Here is an 18,925-nt window from a genome sequence, read left to right on the forward strand (position 1 = left end):
AAATCGAGTCATAGTTCCTTTAAGTTAACCCGGATTTTTATTCCCGTATACTGCACAAACGTCAACTTGTTTTGGTCATAGCCGGAGTTCTAGGAAGAAATACGAGTCTTACAACCTATGGATCTGCAGCCCCGAGTTTTATATTTAATTTGGCGTTGGTTTCATCCAAATCAGAGTCACAGATAAAAAGTTATGACTAAAATACCACAGTCTGTCCAGTTTAGTGCATATACGTGAGGTCTTAACTTAGTCTTTGCTTGAGTCTAGTCACATAGTCTAGCCACATGGTCATGACAAGAGTCTTAACATGTCACCTACACTCACTAGTCTTAGCATACACTTTGAGTACACATCACCATGACCATGTCTTAGGTTCATGCATGAGTCGGTCTTTTCCGTCATTTGAGTTGGGGGGTACATTCTATTCCTAATTCTTCATATCCCTCCATCTAAATCTTCTTTCACATTCTATTCCAATCTTTATCCACTTCCTCCATTCATTACATGTTGAATAAAGTTTGAGTCAAATAATTAACAATGAATATCCCCAAATTCCTTTTCCACAATACTTGGTCGAGGAGAGAAGGTCGATTAATTAAGGACAACCTCTTTGTTCAAGTCTCACTTTTTGATAAACCGATTCGTCAAAAGAGGAAGGCTAAAAAGATAATGGAAGCTCAAGAATAAGTTAATGATCTTAAGAACCAACTGGCTACCGTAACTGAGACACTGAAGCTTCTCGCATTCAAGATCGATGATCCCCTGAAGCAACAACAAATGAACCTCATGCAAGAAAGTTTGAGGAAGATATCTAGTGAGTATAAATTTCAGGGCATGAGTTCACAAGGGGTCTCGCTGGACAAGGAACTTCTTCCACATAAGTTTAATGCCACTGACATCCCTAAATTCAAGGCAACAGATAACCCTTACTTCCATCTAAGAGCTTTCGAAACTATAATGAACATAAAGGGTATCGATAAGAAGGTTTTTCCCTCTCTGTTCTCACTATCTCTTGAAACCGTTTGCCAACAATGGTACTTCTCCCTTGACAAGGAGAAAACCTCTACCTGGGAATCGATGGTAAACGCTTTTGTTGATAGGTACAAGTGCAATATCCAAGTTGAAACCGACCATAGGCAACTTGAGATGCTAAGACAAAAAGAGAATGAAGGTTTTACTTCTTTCTTTAATAAGTGGAGGGAAACTTCCGCCAAGATGATTGAGGTCCCCACTGAAATAGAATCCGTGAGGATGTTTATCAAGAATCTCCAAGAGAAGTATTCGAAGCATTTAAAATATCAACACAATTTGAATACTTTCAAGGCCGTTTATGACATCGGAATCGAAATCGAAGATGACCTCGCAAAGCAGAAAGCTACTAACAATAGTAACCATGGTGGCTGGAAAGGAAAGAAGAGCGACAATCCTTCTTCTTCCGAAAACGCCCACTCTAGTAACAATGTTAGTACCTTTGATCTTAGTGAAGTTTTAGCCGTAGATAACCAAGGATCTAAGAAGCAACTAAGGAAAGACTTCACCCCCATTGGGATGAGCTACGATACTGCCTTCAATCGACTCCATGCCAAAGGACTCATTACTCCCATTGGACCTATTCAAGATCCCGCACCTGAAAAGAGATTGCCTAGTTGGAATCCAGACGAACACTGCAAGTACCATCAAGGTAGGGGTCATACTACTGAGAGCTGTTGGAAGCTAAAGGAGGCTATCCAACATTTGATTGATAATAACAAGCTTCCCATGCCTCCAGTTAACAAGAAGAGCGAGTGATGATAAAGGAAACAACACAAGACAAGAGGCGAGCTTCAACGACAAGATTTCGCGACCTCCTTTTTTCTATTTCTTTTTTATTTACCCTTTTCCCTAATAAGTCTAGCATAGGCACCTTTTTTATTCTCTTTAGATTTATTTTGTAGGATCATTATATATTTTCTTTTAATAAAAATGAGCATTTATTTCCTTACATATGATCATTTCATTATATTGCATTAAAAAAAAAAAAAATCCATGTCGAATTAAACACAAGGTATACCAATGATTTAAGGCACCCCTTGTAGCCACGTCATATCTCCTTTCACCTTTCAAATATGCAATCCTTTCTTCATAAACCACTTTGAGCCTCGTCTAACGATAGACCTTTCTTTTTTCAACCTACATCTATCTAACCTTGGGATGGGATGGTGTGCAACTTTTGCAATTCTAAAGAAAGCTTGAGCAAATTCAAAAGATTAAAATAGCAAAAAAAGCAAAAAATAAATAAAAGTGTACAAAAGGGTAAGTGTTCCAATGTCTTTGATATGAAAATATCTTTGATAAGAACACATCTCATATTGCGCCTCTTATCGAGTGCTCGGTACCGTACCTGAGAAACATGAATGCCAAGTGAGTGATAGACCGCATGATCGGGATTGCCCACACTTATAAAAATACAATAGATGCTAAAACAAAAGAAAGAGCTAAAAAAGAGTTAAAATCCTCAAGCGTAAAAATACAAATATTCAAAAGCGAGGTTGCACACCTTGGGGGCTTATCTAGGGTCTTGAGTTTTTTTTTTTTTATCCCCTTCTTCTTCACCTTTAGCCTAACCACGTTACAACCCTTAAAAAGACCTTTTTGAGGTATACACACTTGTGCGAGGTTCGGCTAGAGCTACGTTCGGCCTGATTCCTAACGGATACGTAGGCAACCTCACATCAAGGTGCGGCCGTAATAAACATGCATTCATATTCACATTCACACACTTACACCATGATCATATCAAGGGATCTCCAATGTTCATCCCTATTCATTTAGAGCTAGATTTGGGGGCTTGATCCCTACATTATTAGCTTACCTAGCCTAAGAGTCACCACCATTTGACTCTTTTCAACATATTTTTCCACACACTTAGCTCTTGTGGCCTAGCTTTAGTGTCACTTTCACACACTGCACAGATACATGACCAAATATACTTCCCTTAGGAAACCTTTGTCATGAAATCTTAACACACCGTTGAAGCATGCCTTGTCATGTCAAAATCACTCATCAATCATAATTGTCATTGAATCACGAAGTATGAAGTGCTTAGCCTCCGTGCCTAAGTTACCCAAATACTTTCATCATGAAGTCAAAAGTTTAGATAGCCTAGGATGGATTAATCCTTGCACCTTGAGAGATAGTATCAAATGACATTTGACTAAGCTCGTTCAACATGCATTCGAAAGCTTCTTTCTTTTTCGTGTCTTTCTTTTTCGGGAGAAAGTCGGTACCCTCCACAAAAATGACGGAAAATTTTTGCTTTTTTGCGTTTTCGAGTCGCACAATCACATTACAATGCACACACGAGTCACGAGTCACATGTGTCAAGTCACATCGAGTCGAGTCAACCTCGAGTCAGTCAATCACAGTGAATCAAGTTTGTACCTTGAGTCGTGTCAAGTCGATGAGTCAAGCAACATTAAGCCTTAGGTCAACCCTAAGATGGCTAAAGAGATTGGCAAAGTTCTATAGTAAAAAATAAATACAGGTGCCGCAGAATAGGGAAGACCCTATCACAACGTTCGGCGACAGAGTCAATTCTTGGCGCCAGAGATATCTCAGCAGCGACAGAGATTGAAGCATCTCAGAGCAGTTATTTCAACCTCATACAGCGATTTCGGGTTCCTGGTACGCCAGTTAGCCCCTATAAGAAATTTGACATGATTCAGTAGTCGCTTTGATTACAACAGCAAATAAGTGATCGACCTGATGAAAGATCGTCTCACTTAGCTTAAAGCGCCTAAGCATTGGCTCAAAAGCAGAAAAGGCACCGACGTATAGGTTCAAAGCAACGAAAGCGCTGACGTACAGGCATAGCGGAAGCAAAGTTCAAGCGAGCTTTAAGGATCGACAAGTGTTGGTCTTCGGTAATTTTCTTCGGAATATTATCGCAACAACTGAGGATGACTTCAAGTAAAGTTATTTTCAACAGCGTTCGCTAAGATTGTGGAAGTTGTCACTAAAGGTTTGAGAAGATAGCACGAGATGCGCAGTATTCGACGACATTCGCTAATATTGTGGAGGTTGTCACCCAAGATTTGAGAAGATAGCACGAGATGGGCGGTCTTCGACGACATTCGCTAAGATTGTGGAGGTTTTCACCCTAGATTTGAGAAGATAGCACGAGATGGGCGGTCTTCGACGGCGTTCGCTAAGATTGTGGAGGTTGTCACCAAGATATGAGAAGAGCGGTTCATGATGAGGCGGTCTTCGACTACTTTTGCTATGATTGGAAAGGTTGTCACTATGACTCAAGAAAAGGCTCAAGATGTAGCAACATTGATCGACGACGTTCCCTAGATTGCGGAAGATCGTCAAAACAAGCAGCAAGATGGCGTTCCATAGATTGTGGAAAGTTGTCAAAAAGCAACTGAGGATTGTTTCAAGAGAAGCAATCTTCGATAGTATTCCTTTGGACGTGGAATATTATCAATGCGGGTGAGGATTGTTTCAAGAGAAATAATCTTTGATAGTATTCCCTTGGACGTGGAATATTATCAATGCGGATGAGGATTGTTTCAAGAGAAATAATCTTTGATAGTATTCCCTTGGACGTGGAATATTATCAATGCGGATAAGGATTGTTCCGAGAGAAATAATCTTCGACAGTATTCCCTTGGATGTGGAATATTATCATAGCGGAGGAGGATCGTTTCGGGCGAAGCAATCTTCCAAATTGGAAGCAGTTATAGGTGTAGCAGTTTTCAGGCGGGATGACATTCTCTAGCTTGCAGAAGGTCATCAAAACAACAGTAAAGCGACAACAATCGGTTACTTTCAGAGACGTGTGCTCGACGGTGCAAGATACGCGTTTCTTAACTCTTTTATCTGTTTAACTAACGTTAGTTTGTAGGTATCAGCGTTACAAGATTTGTTTAGGATCGCAGAACATTCTGAATCATTCTCCGTCCCTATCGCTACTTTGGCTTTCGTTTTTTGAATTTTGTGTTCCTCCAAACTCAGTCAAAGTGGGGGCTTCTGTAGACACCCATTTGTGTCTCCCCAAAACCAAACCCAGTGATGAGTACCTTTCACGTCGAATCATAATCGAATGAAGCGAAAGTGTGGAAAGTTTAGTGTTGCGGATAGTTTTAATTCTTTTCTTTTCTCTCTGTTTTTGAAAACTTATTTTAAGAAAACAGCCAATCCAGTTTGGTTGTTCCATGATATGGGTCCAATAGTAGTGTAGTTGGATGGGGCTTGAAAAGAACTTTCCAACGATATATTATAAGACCAATTCCGATGAATATTGAAAAAGTTATGGCCAATTTACTAAACTGAGCCCGTTTTGAGCTTTATATGCGGCCCAATGATCTAGGGGAGGGCCTAATACGGATTTATCATTCCTAATGCAATTAGGAATGGTTTTAGTCTTCTAGATTCTTGTAGAAGGTTCTTTTAATTCCTAATTCAATTAGCATTGATAAATTGACTTTTTGACTTTTCAGAGTTTTAATTAAAATCAAATAGCATTTTTGAGGAAATTATATGATTTTATCCTCCAGTGTGGAAAAATTATCTGATTTTCGAAAACGTGTTAAAATCAGGCTTGGCGCCTGACCCCCGGCTCTGGCGCCCGGAACCAGGCCTGGCGCTTGGCGCTAGTTAGCCAGGGTTGGCGCCAACTCTGTTTTTTGTGCGTCAGACTCTGTTTTGTTTATTTTATCTTTTTGGCTAATTTTCTCTATAAATATCGTATTGAAAGCTCCATTTCCATTCACGAATTTTCACCAATTCTCCTTATTCACAAGTTCTCATCTACAATTATTAGAATTCTTTAATCAATTATTCATCTTTTCCTCTAAACTTTGTTTTCACATACAAAATTCCGCATTCGCAAGATCTAGAAACACTAGCCATATTCGAAGTTGCCTTCGCCCTAGACGTGAAAGGTTTAATTTATGAGGGTTTGGTCCCAAATCTCTCTTTCAATTATTTAATTTAATTATTTGATTATTATTTTCCTTGAAGTTACTAATGTGTGTATTTTGTTATTAGAAAGAGGTACGAAGCATCAAAGTAAGTACTTTAATTGATTAATTGATTTATGATGTAGAAGTCATGTTTATATTGTTATTATGATATTCCTAGTATCATGTCTAGGGTAATTTTAATATTAAATATGATTGTTACGATGCTTCCTATGTTCTTCCTAATATTTATGATTGTTAATATCATGTTAGGGTTAAAGATTTGATTTTTATTGCTTAGTGACATGCTAGGGTTTGTTATTAATCTTGTTAGTATCATGCCTAGGATCTTGCTATTTTTATTATGCTTTAATATTAACATGAACATGATTATGATTCTAATGACTATAATTTATGATGATGATTATTAGGAAATTTTGACAATTACCACCTTCTGTTTAGTCCATTTTAGCAATTACCACCTTGTATTTTTTTTTTTTGAAAATTACCACCTTCTATTTTCAAAAACATCAAAAGTTACCACCTTCTTGCCTCCCAACTACCACATGACGTCATTTTGGTCTCATTCTTTCCCTTTCCTCCCTATTTCCCTCACATTTCTCATTCCTAACTCGATTCTCATCCCCCCTTTCACTTTTTTTCCCCTAAACAATCAAAAACACTTCAATTCACTCCTCCAAATCAAAATTGACGAACAATTATTGGTGGTTTGGGGGAAAAAAAGTGAAAGGGGAGATGAGAATCCAAATAAGAATGAGAAATGTGAGGGAAATAGGGAGGGAAGGGAAAGAATGAGCCCAAAATGAAGTCATGTGATAGTTGGGGGGCAAGAAGGTGGTAACTTTTGATGTTTTTGAAAGTAGAAGGTGGTAATTTTCAAAAAAAAAATACAAGGTGGTAATTGCTAAAATGGACATAACAGAAGGTGGTAATTGTCAAAATTTCCTGATTATTATTTTATTTATGACGATTATGATTATGATTATGATTTTTATTATCATGATATTATTTATTATGTTGCTTGATTATTTTATATTTATTGCTTGATCACGCCTTTATTGCATGTTTAAAGGGAATTTGTACTTGTAATCACGCTTAATAAGATATTAATAATCTTGTTAGGGTAATTATGATTATAATTTCAAGTGATCGCCAATAATAGATTTATTTCTACATTAATATTCAACCAACATAGATAAACAGGTTTAGGGTTAATCCTATTGATTGCATGTTAATTAGAAAGCGCACATGAATACGATCAGAATAAAGTAGAGGCCTATTATTAGGGCAGGTTCAATCTCTTTTAGGTTGGATTTGTACCGTCATCCCCGAACCCTTATTTGTCTATACCTTATGGAGTTTACGATCTCTTGGATCGTTAAGGGGTGTAACCTTCATCCTATGAACGGTTTACAAGTTCCTAAAAAAACTTGTTGGCGACTCTTTTGCTCTATCTTTTTCCTTTTTGGACGCCACCGTACTTTAGTGTATGATCACAGTGGGGTTCAAGCTAGTGGGATTAAAGCTTGAAATCATTCCCTACAGTACTTTATTTACTACAATGTTATGAAGAAGCTACATTGTCGTGCTCCAAAGGGTCCAACATGGAAGTCACCGTTGGTATTTTACATGATATTGTGATTATCTTCAAAATCTATGTTAGTAAATATTTGCTAATTTCCTTTGCATGTTTCACTGATGTGATTTGTTTGTCATATGCTAGTGCGCACAACAAGAAAATGGACTTGATTGTGCTTTGTATGTGATGAGATTCATGCTTGACATTGTGACTCATTCTACGGACACTCAACAGCTTGATAAGGTAAGTCCTAAAACTTAATGAAATGCTATATTGATGTGGTTACTAGCCTTAGACACCTTATATTACCCAACATTGACAGGTTATGAGAAATAAAACAGGTCATTTGACAAGAAAGGTAGAAAATGGGCTGAATAGAAGTCATTTGGGCCATATTTAGGCCATTTTGTGTTAATATGCTCTTTTGATGTGATTTCTTTCCTTGTACACCTATAAATAGATAATATTGACATGTTATGAGATAAATAAAGTTCACTTAATAAGAAATGTTGGAAATGGGCAAAGTAAAGTCATATAGGCCATATTCAGGCCATTTTGAGTAAAAAGCGTCTTAAACCTTAATAAAATACTCTTTTGATTCAATTTTAGGGCTTAGACACATAAAACTACGTGTCATTGACATATGATGAGAAATAAGTAGTTCATTTGATAAGTAATGTAGGAAATGGGCTACATAAAAGTCATATAGGCCATATTTGGGCCATTTTGAGTAATATGCGTTGTTAAACTTATTGAAATGATATATTGATGTGATTTTTAGCCTTAGACACCTAATATTACCCAACATTGACATATTATGAGAATTAAAAAGGTTATTTGACAAGAAAGGTAGAAAATGGGCTGAATAGAAGTCATATGGGTCATATTTGGGCCATTTTGTGTTAATATGCTCTTTTGATGTGATTTCTTTCCTTATACACCTATAACTAGATAATATTGACATGTTATGAGATAAATAAAATTCATTTAATAAGAAATGTAGGAAATGGGCAAAGTAAAGTCATATAGGCCATATTTGGGCCATTTTGAGTAAAAAGCGTATTAAATTTTAATAAAATGCTCTTTTGATTCAATTTAGGGCTTTAACACATAAAACTAGGTGTCATTGACATGTTATGAGAAAGAAATAGTTCATTTGATAAGTAATGTAGGAAATGGACTACATAGAAGTCATATAGGTAATATTTGATAAAATACATATTTTTTTACCTAATTAATTAATTCTAACATAATTTTTTTTTTTGTATTTCAAGTTTTGCAAGGTCCAAAAGGATCGTCCGTTGACAATCAAGGAGCTTAATGAAGTTCATGACATGTTGGCATCTTTTATCACCTTCAACATGTAAATGGCATTTTAATTGTAAATTTATGTTAACTTTTGAACTATATTATAATTCAGTATATATTTACTTACTATCATTTGTATATATATATAACACTTTTTTTTTATTGTATTGTGTTTGGGAATATTTATATCTATATATATATATATGAATTCTTGTTTTTAATATTATTTTGTATCTTATTATAATATTTAATAATATTATTATTATTAGTAATTATAATAATAATATTATTAATTATTTTATTTAATATAATTGCTGGAATTACAGGTTAATATTATTGCTGGAAACAGGATTTTTTTTTAAAAAAATATTATTGCACGAAAAATGGAAAAAAAAAATATTGAGTAAAAAGGCATCGGTTAACCGGAGCCAAAACTAGCTACCACAAAAAAAAAAGGCGGGAGACTATTTTAGGCACCGGTTAACCGGTGCCAAAACTAGCTACCACCAAAAAAAGGCGGGAGACTATTTTAGGCACCGGTTAATCGGTGGCCAAAATAGTTAAAGGCACCGGTTAACCGATGCCAAATCAGGTATAGGGCACCGGTTTTGAACCGGTGCTAAAAAGGAGGGTATTTGGCACCCCCCACATAGGATGCGGTTCAAACCGGTGCCTTAGATCGGGTTTGAACCGCTGCCAAAGCCCTTTTTCACCTAGTGGAAGGAATGAGAAGAAATAAAGGAAAAAGGACCAAAAATAAGATAAGAAAGCATGAAAAAGGGATGAAATCATCCTAAAAACTACCCTATGAGTGCCATAAATGACACTCATCAAATTCCCCCAAGCTAGACTTTTGCTCGTCCCGAGCAAAACAAAGGCTAAAAAGGAAAAAGAAGGGCTTATTCAAAATAAAAAGAAAAAGAAGGAGGTGAGAATATACACTAACTCACTTTCGTAGGAATCACGGTCAATTTTAGCAACAAAAGACAAGCCATTTAAACCCCTAGATCGCCCTAGAGGACGAGTGATGCTCTCGTAAAGGTTTCCTAGAGATAACCTATAACTCTTATTAAGCAAAACAAAAGAAGCAAAAATGAGGCAAAATACAAGAATAAAAAGCAAATTTTGAAAAACAATTAATCAAAAAATCTTTGTGAAATAGACTTTAAAAAGTGACTATAATTTAAATGAATAACAATCTTTCTAAAGTTAATCATGGTATGCACGTTATAAGATACCTAAGGTTGATTGAAACATAAATATGCTAAGCATAGGAACTAGTTGTCACACTCCACTTTCATCCCAAACGATCTTACCGCGTTCCCCCTACTAATCTCATATCTCCCCTTAGTGAGCATCTCATAGATTCCGCGAAGGAACCGGAAAAAGATCAAATTTTTGGGCTACTCGACATCTTGACTTCGCATCCCCTTTCCTTAGGCTATAACCCATGATTCCCTGCACCGATGAATGACTCAACCCCTAGGTCAAAAGGTCTTCCAAAGGTTGTAACGTAAGGCAAAAAGGGTTAAGGTAGGCTAAATTTAAAATTTGGTGGTTAACACCTAAATTGTGAAGCAAAGATTGCACATTTCTTTACACCATAACCAAGTAATCACCAAAAAAAATACCAACACCCCCAAGCTTATTCAAAGCTAAGATCACAAACATATACACAAAAAACGTGAGAACGCTTCCCCCCAAGCTTAAATGGAGCATTGTCCTCAATGCTCAAAAAGGAAGAATACTCACATAAAAATATTTTTTCATTTTTCACTTTTTTTTTTCATTTTTCTTTATTAGTGCTTTGTCCTCGCCTCTTTTAACTTTGGACGGCTTTTACAACTTTGCACTTGCTTTTGCCTTGCCTTTTTTTTTTTGTAACTTTGGACGGCTTTTTTTTTCATTTATTCATTTGCCATTATCCACAAAATATACACAACACAAACTTGCTTTCAAGAGAACCAAATATCCAAACTCCTCCACCACAAACTCCAAAAAAAAAATGGAACAATTACTTCACCAAAGCCAAAAATGGAAACGAAAATGAAACAAAAAGGCTCAAGATTCTAAAGATAGTGGCTTGAAAAAAAGGGAAAAGGCTCAAATGGTTAGCAAGTAGGCAAATGTATCCCTAAACCCAAAAGTAAAATTAAGGAAACTATCCTAGAAAAAGGAAAAATACCTCCCCGAAAAGATGCCTTTGTCCACCCTAGGTGGTTCGGTCTCGGTCTTAGGAACCACAAGTCAAGTTTCTAGATTATGTCCGCAATAGTCAAGGATCCATGCCGCTCATGCAAGTAAATGTAGATGGCTTGAAAAAAAATGAACCTCACATGGATGTAGCAAAAACTCACTAAGGGTGTCAAATCGAAGATAGGGAGCAACTACCAAACATGCCACAAACAAGTAGAATCCGGCTTCATGATCCCCCTAGTTCTAGACAACTACCTTAGCATGCTTTATCCTAGAATAAACCAAGCGTACTCTCAAACCGTGCACACCACTACCACTTAGGAAGAAAAGCATTCAAGTTTACAAGTCAAAATGTTATTATGTCCAAAGCAAAAACAAAACAAGACACATTGCAAATTTGCCTTGATAGAAACAAAAATCTTTTTGGAGTTTTCAAAATAAAAGAACATGGAAAAGCATATACAAAGGTGCATGGCATATATGAATCAACACCCAATCAAACATGATATAATATCCTCCCCCAAGATTGAATGAGACTATACACTCAAACATAAATCAAATAATCCATGAGAGGGGAAAACAAGGAGATCAATCCAACCAACCAACATGTGTCCAACATGGCATGAACCATTAGAGAAAGAGCAAGGAAGGATATTACCGGATATTAGGTGGGTGTAAATACCTTCAAATGACCCAATTAAACCTTTCAAAACTAATTTCCTCAAGAACTGAGCCTTGCTTTCCATATGCTAGCGAAATAGGAGTCAATCTTCCTTGATTCTTGATCCAAATCGAAGCACCAAAGTATATCAAGTCATGTACCTAGAAAAAGGCACACAAACATTTCCATGAGATAAAATATATTCTAAAAAGAAAAGAAAATGAAAGAAATAAAACACGGGTTACTTCCCAAGAAAGGCTTGCTTAAGGTCCAGGCTTGCTTATATTGCAACAAACACAAGAGCTTGTCAAATGCACTACTAAACATTTCATATGAAAGCAAGTGTGCACATGAAAAAAATAAGGCATGCAAAAAGCTTAGTGCACACCTATGAGGAGAGAGATGCCAAGAGAAGGAAGAAGAATCAAAAGAAAACTCAACAAAATAAGAAAAGGAAAAAGAAAAAGAAGAAGAAGGCAAACTCCCCTCACAATAATTTTGGGTGACAACATCACCCTTTTCCTCAATTTGGGACAACTGAGCCACATATAAATCCTCATAGAAAAGGGAGGTCCTAATAGGCTCATTGACAAAGGAAGGGAGGGATATAGGAGTGTAGGGAATATGGTTGAAATTGCATGAAATAGGGACATGAGAGGAGGGAATAGGGGTTGTGGTCTCACAAATGAACTCTTCTTCACCACCATGCCTCAAATCACCAATAAGAGCATGAAAATCAATCATATATTCCTCAAAAGAAGAACACTCAAGATCATCATCTCCCTCAAACATCCAACTTCCAAGAGGATCTACATAATCCCCTTCACTACAACCATGAAAAACAACTCCCTCAACTTCCTTAAAGCCTAAAGTCTCAAAGCTATGCATGAATGGAAGTAAATTCATTTCAAACTCATCTCTCTCCCATTAAGAATTCTTAATGAACTCACTCAAAAGGCTATGGGTTTTCATTTAACACTCAAAGAACACATTGGTCATAACTTCAATCGAGTCCAAATAATCATGGATAGAAGAATCACACTCAAAGAACACATTGGTCATAACTTCAATCGAGTCCAAATACTCATGGATAGAAGAATCACAATCATGCACTTGAGGCTCATCAAGATGAAGAAGGGTTAGGAATTTCAAAATCAACAATCTCTTCATTTTCAACTCCTTCACCATCATTCAAATGCTCACCAATAGGATCCTCACACTCTCTTGGTTGCTCAAAATCATCATCATCATCCTCAACACACTCATTAAATTGGGATTTTTCACAAACAAGCATCAAGGATGACAATTTGCTTTCTAACTCTTCTCCTCTTCTCTTTTCCTCCTCAATATGCTCCTCATTCTTTTTCATTATCTCTAATTGACCTCTAATAGAATTAAGAATCATCTCCTTACTAGGCCCAAGCTCATTATCAAGCTCAACACACCTAATTTGAGACTCAAATATATGAACAAGAGATTCAAAAGATGTAGAAGGTTCAGTCTCAACAAGAGAAGAAGAAGAAGTACAACCAAGATTGAAAGAATCAGCATTAAGGTCATGAGCATATAAATCGCATTGGGGAGTGGGATCACAATCAAACACATGAGATTCATCATCAAGGGAATGAAGAACATCACCTTAAGGCATGGTAAATAATGAAGAATATTGAAACACACCATAAGCATCAACTTGAGCATGCACTTCATCATCATGAACAAAAGGAGAAATAAAGTTGAAATCGTGTATTCTAGGTTCACTTAAGGGATCATGTGACAAATCTTGGGAATTCATGCTAATATTAGAAGAATCAAGACATTGCACATCAATATTAGAACCATGAATACCCTATTACAAACATCCCTAGCAAACCAAACATAAAAATCCTAAGCATCATCAATTGACAATGCTCTAAATTCACCAGTATGTATGCATTCAACTTCATTTCTAGTTTTCTCATTCAAACCAAAATAACAAATCTCACAAGCCTCCCAAAGACTACAACAATTATAGTCCAAAAATCCCTCAAGTCTATTGAAATATTCACAAAAAGGCTCATTGTCAAATTGAGGAAATGATAGAGATGCCATTTTTTTTTCACGAAACAAACAAAAATCAAATATAAGAAAAGTATATACAAAGACCTAGACTCAAGCAATCAAAAACACTAAAACATAGACACCATTCCCAGGCAACGATGCCATTTTGATAGAGGAATAAACGTGTCGTCAATTGTTTATCCCTAGATCAAACACAATTTATAACAACCCAAACAAACTTAATACAAGTATAAGGCAAGTATAGGGTCGAACCCAAAGGAATGAGTCAGAATTAACTATAGCCTAAATCAAGCTAATTCAAAGATTGTAGTGAGAAAATGGTTGGTACTATGGTAACAAAGCTAGATTAATCAAGTAATTCAAGAAATTAAACACTAGGGATGTAGGTTCCACATGCAAGTTCAATAATCATGCTAAATGATAGTTCATTCAATTGATTCAAGCATTGCAAAGGACAAACAATAGTAGCAATCAAAAGAATTCAAGAGCTATCTCCTAGAGGCCAAGCTAGGGGTCATTATGAATGGCTAATCAATGAAATTCACAATCAAACTCAATCAATTAAAACAATTCTCAAATTGATGGTTCATGTCATTAAGAATTGCAATGCAATCTAGATTAATCTTATAGGTAGATCACTCCTAATACAATTAATCACATGCAAAACTATTTCAACCAATTTAATTGCAACGATTCAATCAATCAATGATCATCAACTAGCACAAATTATCAATCAAGCATGCTTCCCCTTCTCCCTAGCAACTAATCTACTCACTAATCATGGTGTAGCTAAAGAACAAATCACTACAAATTGCATTGATCATCATTCTAATCAAAATCAAGACAAAACAATATCAATTACAATATCAAATTCAAATCCAAGGAAATCAAACAATCAAACATGAATCTAAAACAAACAAGTGAAGAGATGAACTAAAATAAGAGATTCTCACTAATATTAATGATTGAAGATGAAGAAATCCAAGCACAATTGATCCAATGTTGAAATAAAAATCCAAAACCAAGAACTTCTCTCTAACTTCTCTCTCTAAAACTAAGCTAATGAAAATTATCTAAAAGTTAGTTTTCAAAAAGGAATTACAAGTGTATTTATAGGCAAAGAAGGAACACAGGATTCCCGCGCCTTCTCTAAGAAATCCCGCGCTCGCGGGGAAATGGGTACAAAACCCATAAAAAACCCCGCGAGCTGTCTGGGCAACACCCGCACCCGCGGGTCTTCTAGCCCGCGCCCGCGGCAAAAGCCACCGCGCTCGCGGTAAGGGCACGGCGAATCCCCTGCTCCCAAAGAGTAATCAGAGGGTCGCGGTCTCTCTAATCTGGAGCGCTCTCTCCAATCTACCCGCGCCCGCGGGGAGCTCGCGGCCAGACCGCGGAGAGTTCCTGGTTGATTTTGGCTAATATGGTGCAATCGAGCCCGCGCTCGCGGCTTTCAGGACCCGCGCCCTCAGCAACCTGACAAGACTTGATGCCCTCTCCAAGGCCTCTCCATGCCCTCTCTGAGCCCTCTCCAAGCAGATTGCTTCCTCCTTGCTTAGTCAATATAGCTCATCTTTATCCCCTTGCAAAGACAACTCCTAGGTACCTACAAGAACAAACAAAGGAGAGGAATAAAAGGGAAAAAGGGCCAAATAAAAGGAAAACATGAAGAAAACACGAAAAACACAAAGAAAGAAGGAAATAGAGGAACTAAAGCAAAAAGGACCAAAAATAAGATAAGAAAGCATGAAAAAGGGATGAAATCATCCTAAAAGACTACCCTATGAGTGCCATAAATGACACTCATCAAGTAGTTGTTTGCTAGGAATTGGGTGAAACTTGTATGATTGATTGATTGTGGTTAATTTGGGGATTTTGTTGATTTATTGTTGAGATTAAAGTGATTAATGGAAGTTTTCATGTTTGTAATTCGATTAGGCCTTGAGAATTATGCTAGATTGCATTGTAGTTTCTAATGATACGGGCCTTTGATTTAGGAATTGCAATTGTTGATTGAACTTGATTAGTAATGCTTCTAGTTAGAGTCTCTCATAGTTGGCGCTAGTTTGACCTCTAGGAGATAGCTTGTTGACTCTTTTGATTGAGCTTACCATAAGTCTTCAGAACCATTGACTTGCATGTATTTTCGAGTTGCTAAAATTGTTATGATTATTTGTTGATCCTTTTTCCTAGTGCTTTATTTGTTTGGTTTCTTTATTTGGTAGTTAGTTAGTGTTATCTCTTTATCTATGTCTTCGACCTAGCTTAGGCGCATAATTGAGAGCGCTTGAACATTACCATTCCTTTGGGTTCGACCCTTGACTTGCCTCTATACTAGTATATAGGTTTGTTAAGTGTTTATAAATTTATTTTGACCAAGGGAAGATTAGATTCAACGACCTAGTTCCACTCCTCGTCAAGTACCTTGAATAACCGCAACAATGTAGGAGTGAGAGGGATGTGCACAGTCAGTGCAGCGAAAGATCTAAAAGTAGTTAAAAATATAAGGATTATGAATTATATTTATACTGGATAAAATTAAAATTTTCGTTGAAGTTTTGTTCTTATCTATTAATATGATCGTTTTATTTTAATTTTAGGTTAAATTCATCTACTGGATAAAGTTCATTATTAGTTTATTTTCTTTCTAAGACTAAACTAAGCTAATATACGTATTCTAGACCCATTTAGGCATCATAGCGGCTACCGAGAGGACAAAACACCAATATCGATTGCCACCCATGCTTGGGGGCTACGATACTTGCATTTAAACTCAGTAAATGGGGGCTTCTAACACCCACAAAAGCCATCCTATACCAGTTTCAACTAAAGCATTCAACAGATTATATTCCTAAATCTCAAAGAATCAACTATTTTTAGAAGAATAATGATAACACAAACATAATTATCGTCTACCAAACAATCTTGAAGTTTGCCAAAATGAGCAAGCAAAACAATTCGAGCTAAATTCGAAGGAAAATTTGCAAGAACGTACTTAAATAAAGAAATGCTCATACAAGGTTCAATATTGAACCATTTTTCATGAAATTAGTTGCAAAACACTTATAGCTAACAACATGGAACAAACAATTTCAAGAAAAATGGACCGAATAAAAAACCTCCCAAATTCAAAACTTGGGGTTTTGTGGTTTAAAATCGCCCAAATTCAGCAAAAAACAAACGATATTTAGCAAAAAACTTACATTGGATTATGACAAATATGAATAGAGGACGAGATATACTTCCTTTAGCTTCAAAAATCGCAAAAATCCGAGCTTTTTAGAGAGAGAAAGAGACAAAAATGGCGAAGGAAGGAGAGAGAGAGAGAGCAAAATGAAAATCGTGCTCAACGATTTCTTTTTGCTGATTTAAATGCCGCGCGCAACTGAATCGGTTGCGAGTGACAGACAAGCGCATCTCAGAACGATGCGCACGCCTAGCTAGCGCGACCCACTGAGTTGCGCGCACATACTAGTCACTTAAATGACCAGTAATTTTGATCCGTTTGATTAATTTTTAACGGTTTTTGCTCGTCGTTAGACGTAATGGCGTGTAAAATATCAAAATCTTTTTATTTTCTTTGCATTTTTTAGTTTATTTTCTTCTTTGATAGTTTTTTTGCATCATCCTGCATGCACACCGTGCTTTGTGCCTTCCCTAAGAATACGTTTTGGATGTTTTTTGTAGGCGTGTCTTAAGACGTTCCATAGTGGTGCTTTACGTAAAAGCTCCCATAGACAGGTTTTTCATTTTACTGTACTGACTTCAGAAATGTCACGTTCTTTTCTTTCTTTTTGGCGTCCAAAGCAAAAAGGACGACGTTCATACAGCGTAAAAATGTATGGCGTAGGTGTTGCGTAAAATTTCACCTCTTCCCAGCTCAATGTCATTTACCTCACGTACCTAAAAGGTAGAATTTCTTTACTTAGGTGTTAGCTAGACGAGTCGACTGGTGCGCCAAACCATTGGGGACAAGGCACATTCTCGATTGGAAGAAAATACGGTAGTTAGTGAGCTTACTAGCTTACCTAACAGTTAAGGTGTCGTCCACCCCCTACATAAAGAAAGCAAATACGGTAGTTAGTGAACTTACTGGCTTACCGGACACTTAGGGTGTCCGTCCGCCCCCTGTATAAAGAGCGACATGCCATCTCGCATCTTTTTAGGCACGTGCCCCCAGTCCTAAGACACGTGTTTTCATCTTATGGACAAAACTGCTAAGAGAGTTGCCGATTTTCTTCTTTCTCACTGGATTTGGATACATGCCTCTAGTCCTGAGACATGTATTTCTATCTTGTGGACACCGAGTTAAGACAAAAAATAATTTTTTCTAGCCTTAATAGCTACTTGTTTCAAACACTTAGAAAATCAAGGATCGTTTTGACATCCTTAACATTTCTAAAAGATTCTCTATTCTTTGAGAACTTCACAGAATAAGTCTTGGATTTGTTTCTTTGACTACTTTGATCCTCGTCTATTCTAGACTCGATCAAAGTGGGGGCTAACTGTAGACATCTACTTTTGGCCTCCTGTCCCGACAGGAAGTGCAACGACGATAAATAAAACCATCTTCGTGCTTGATCAACGTGAAGAATACTTATGGGTAATTGATTGAATCATAAAAACACAAAAATGACTAGCCTAACCCAAAAACAAATGCAATAAGGGCAAATTTATTAAGCTCGATCCATAATTAGGATTAAGCTCGAGCTTAAGACCTAAAAATGACGGATTTAGAGGCGCTTAGGTTAAAAATTAATGCTGCCGCAGAAAATCCGTGCACATCTCAATGAGTCGCGCTGGTCTGGCACGCGTAACTAATTTAGTTGCGCGCGACACCCATCGTTATTGCTAATAATGCACTCGCGGAAGATTCATAATTTCATTAAAATATATAAAATTGAATCTTACCATAATACCGCGCGCAATACACTCAATTGCGCTGCCCATAGCAGCGCAACCAAATCACTTGCACTAAGATGCCGTGCGTAACTCATTCAGATGCGCGCGACACCTGCTGCGACAGAATGTTCATAACCGTAAACGCACCCATTCCCTATAAATAGAGACTTAATACGAGGCTCAAACAGACGTAAATTAATCGAAAACTCTGGCAGAAACTTTGTAAATTTGAGTGCTAACAAACCATCTTGTCCTAAA

This window comes from Chenopodium album, chromosome 3 (assembly GCF_948465745.1).
Source record: "Chenopodium album chromosome 3, dcCheAlbu1.1, whole genome shotgun sequence".
In the NCBI taxonomy this organism is placed as follows: Eukaryota; Viridiplantae; Streptophyta; class Magnoliopsida; order Caryophyllales; family Amaranthaceae; genus Chenopodium; species Chenopodium album.